Here is a 3,917-nt window from a genome sequence, read left to right as displayed (position 1 = left end):
AAATTCGCTCCCCGTTTTCATGCTTTTTTGTCATGTAGAAATTGAAATGCAATGCTAATAGGCATCTTTCTGCTCAACTTCCCTCAACTCACATGTGGACATGATTCGAAATCGTAGCTCCTTTCGTAGGAGTAGCATCATGCATTTTTTAAGTAAAAAGAATGAAAGAAAAATGGCTGACAAACACGGTAATATTTTAATATAACATTTTGTTTATTTAATTAATAGTATTAGCCAGAAATGTACGGTATCATTTTTTCTAATATACGAATATCATTTTCATTTCCTGGCACCTCGTATAGTATATTATATACAATTAGTACTTTTGCCTCTATTCCTTGACTGAAACAAACTAATATACAAGGTAACACATAACATATCCCAAGTAATTTTTTACAACCGTTTATTCAGTTTAGTTTTTTTATACAATAAGTGTTAAGGAGGCCTCCGATTGAACCTAAAAATCGAAAATTATAAAATTATAATTGTTATGGCCTAGAAGCAGAGAGTCTTCGTCTTACCTGTACATTTTAGCAAAACTCTCTGAAGGAAAAAACACCTTTCAAATAGTTATTGGAAAACGCAAATAACATTATACAACTTCGATTTTCCCCTGATTCTTGGATGCACTATTCTAATAATTGTTCAGTTTATTTAATAACGTTTTTAATCTGAATATATGGCTGCTGTCTTTTTACAGTGCACAAATATTCATTCTTCGGTGTTTGCTGTATACAACGTCCGAAACACACAAGTATGGCGCACTGCAAACAAACTTGGAGAAGTAGTCAATTAAAAGTAAGCATTCTGGTTGTCCTCTAGTATTGTTGAATCCATTGATATATTAATCTGTAATTTTAAACCAGAATGAAGCCTCAAGGATTTTGGGTTGATCGATGATTTCGACGAATCTGAAAAGAAACAAAAAATAAATGAAATTTCTATTAAAATATATCCGACATTTTTTTCTGGTAATATGTTTTATATCTATGTATAATTTGTATTTAAGACAATTGTGCAAAAACATATCGAACATTATTGTAATTGCCCACTTTATCATGTATTATATTAATTATTCCACTAACGGACTAATGCCCATCTATCTTTTGAGAAATATCGGTTGATGAACCTTCTAATATAAGCTGTTTATATATTTTCTAACTTAGAGATCTTTCGGTTAAACTTGGGAATCCATACGAAAGTAAAATTGCATTTTGTTTCCAATTTACAATTCGTTTAATCAGCTCTGACCGGTTAAAAGTTATTTATAATCCATATATTTATTTTTAAAAATTATCCTTTTTAGTAGGTATTTAATAGTATCTCCATGATAGAATGACATTGCCCACATATTTCACACCCTTTAATACACGTTGCTTTTGTTTTTGGAGGTTAAGTAATATTAAGACGGGATGTTATTTAAAAACTAGAGCATATCAATGAACTACCATATCAATGAGCTTGCATAATTATATATATATATATATATATATATATATATATATATATATATATATACGCCTGTCACCGTTAAGCTATGGAACTATGTGTATGTTTCTTGTATGAATTTTAGACATCATCCAGTCAGCTCATTGGCAGATAAAATTAATCCGCAGTCTTTTTCGCTAATTGCTAATTTTTACAAATCAATACTTTAGTGAGAAACTTATAGATGCCCTCATTTTCTTCGTTACTAATACCCGTTAGTAATTCCGTTGAGTTCAATACCTTGTGAAATAACTATTTTCTAAATAAATGATAGTGATCTAGAACTATCCTTTACCGTTACATAATTTTTGGAGGGTTGGGTTATTGTTAAAAGCCAGATACACCCCCTCGGAAATTGTTAACGAGACTACCTACGATGTTTTTTTTTCAGGTCAACATTTTGGGAGGCTTCTTCTAGTGAGCTGACTTTTTAAAATGGACTTAATAAACATTTTCACATTTTTCGGTCGTAATTTATTATATCCATTTGAGTTAGAACATATTTGTTTTATCATTGCGTAAATCAAATTAATACATTGTACTGGCCTTGTTAATGCATTCTTCAGATCAAGTGTCTTTAATAATTCTGTTGATATATTTAAAATGATTTTGCTGATTTTAACAATTTCTGATCTGGTTTACTTAATCATTGTCATAGTAGGCCTATTTAAGTAATCCAGTTGTGACCATATACATACATACATATATATATATATATATATATATATATATAGAGAGAGAGAGAGAGAGAGAGAGAGAGAAAGAGAGAGACTTGCAATGAGACCTTACATTGTTGGGGATTGAACATGATCAATAAATATTCCACCCATCTATACTTGTACTCTCATCGAATCGATGAGATCGCCCATTTTTAAATTAAATCGATCGATTGCCTGCTCTAGTTTAGTGCTCCACGCAGTGTACCAGGAGGAACCTTCACATGACCTCCTGCATTGGCTTAGTATTGTAGTATACATTGCATAGTTTAGAACCTACTGTTGGTTTTTATAAATTTATATGTAAATAATGGCTTCATTTTAAGTGTAAAATACAAAAGGAATATATAATGGTTCAATTATGACCTGAACAGAAATATTCATTTCAAACTAATGTTTCACTTAAGAACAAACTGTTGATTTTATTAACTTATTTTTACATAATCACTTAATCGTGCAAAAGTAACGTATCGTGGTTTAATTGTGCTCTAAGAGAAACGTTTGTTTCGAACGAGCGCCTGCCTTATAAAAGAAATTGAGGTTGATTTTAATAGGCTGCATCGTTCTATTTTTGCTTTGATAAAACTTATAAAATACATTTGTGATATTAAGGTGTATAAAAGTGTTAAAACTGCTCAAATAGGTATTTTGTTTGGTCGGATTTTTTCGATTATCCATAATTACAAACGTATTTCGATTGAAAACTGACGTAAGAAAACTTCCAGATATATCAAGACGTTTCCGAGTCCATAAGGAGCAATATCACACACACACACAGAAGACAAAGTTCCTTGTATTTAAAGGAATAGTAAATGATAAGTTTCTTGCAAAACATCGGTAATTATTTTCTCTTATTCGTCTTTTTTGTAATTTTCGTAGGCCATCCTTTTAAATTTCTTACCCTTTTTCCAATTCTCATTTAAAAATGTTCAATTGGATTTCAAAAAGTTCAAAAGGTCGGGGTTCTTGCCCGTCATATCATAAGGGCGTAGCTTTCTTATTCAAATAAAAACATAACATTACTATTAAAAAATCCATTCTTAACATAGAAGGTGAGACTTTTTTGTTACGATTCTGTATTTTTTCCTAACATTTTATTAAACAAAAATACCATGTAAAGCTAAACTTTATTTGAACATCATACTTACATTAATAGCAAAATCTTTAGATTGCATAATTTAAAAAGAAAATCTACATCAACGCAGCAAATCAGGATTGCATAGAGCAACGAATAGAGCTCCTGGCTTTATTAGGCTTGTAACAATACATAACATTGGTCATGACTGCGTTTGGCAGACAGTTACCGGCGTAAGGCAACCAATGCTTACCAGTCACCTCAAGTAAACGCTAATATCTGTAAGTAACTGTCTCATACAGCAGTAACCGCTTAAAAACAGTAGTAACAACGAGTTTCCGCCAGTGGCCACTACTGCAATGAAGTGACAGTAACTACTATAAAAGAACACTGACCAGTTTTTACGGTAAATCACTTTCATAATCGAAAATTGCCTGACATTGGATAACAGTGATTACCATTAGATGAGAGTGTCTGACAGTTTAAGACAGGCAATTTGCTCAGTGTCTGCCCCTGTAAAAAATGGCAGTAACCACCTAAAAATAACAGTTATCGTATATACCGTCATAACCGCCAGTAACTAACCGTGCTCACTACTTGGTTACAGTGCTCGTTACTATGTAGCAGTGCCTTCTACT

At 31.8% G+C, this 3,917-nt stretch overlaps 1 long non-coding RNA gene across 1 annotated transcript in view; it reads right to left on the bottom strand.

Moving 5' to 3' along the window:
* Nucleotides 1-386: 386 nt before the first annotated feature.
* LOC145263175 (uncharacterized) overlaps nt 387-3,917 on the bottom strand; it is a 153,084-nt gene continuing 149,553 nt past the window's right edge. The window contains exon 2 of the long non-coding RNA XR_013864487.1: nt 387-911. This is a non-coding gene — a long non-coding RNA (uncharacterized LOC145263175). The remainder of the gene's footprint in view (nt 912-3,917) is intronic.

This window comes from Euprymna scolopes, chromosome 38, assembly GCF_053919585.1.
Source record: "Euprymna scolopes isolate OS-2025 chromosome 38, ASM5391958v1, whole genome shotgun sequence".
NCBI classification, from domain to species: Eukaryota; Metazoa; Mollusca; class Cephalopoda; order Sepiida; family Sepiolidae; genus Euprymna; species Euprymna scolopes.
This window is presented reverse-complemented; position numbering and strand designations above follow the sequence as displayed.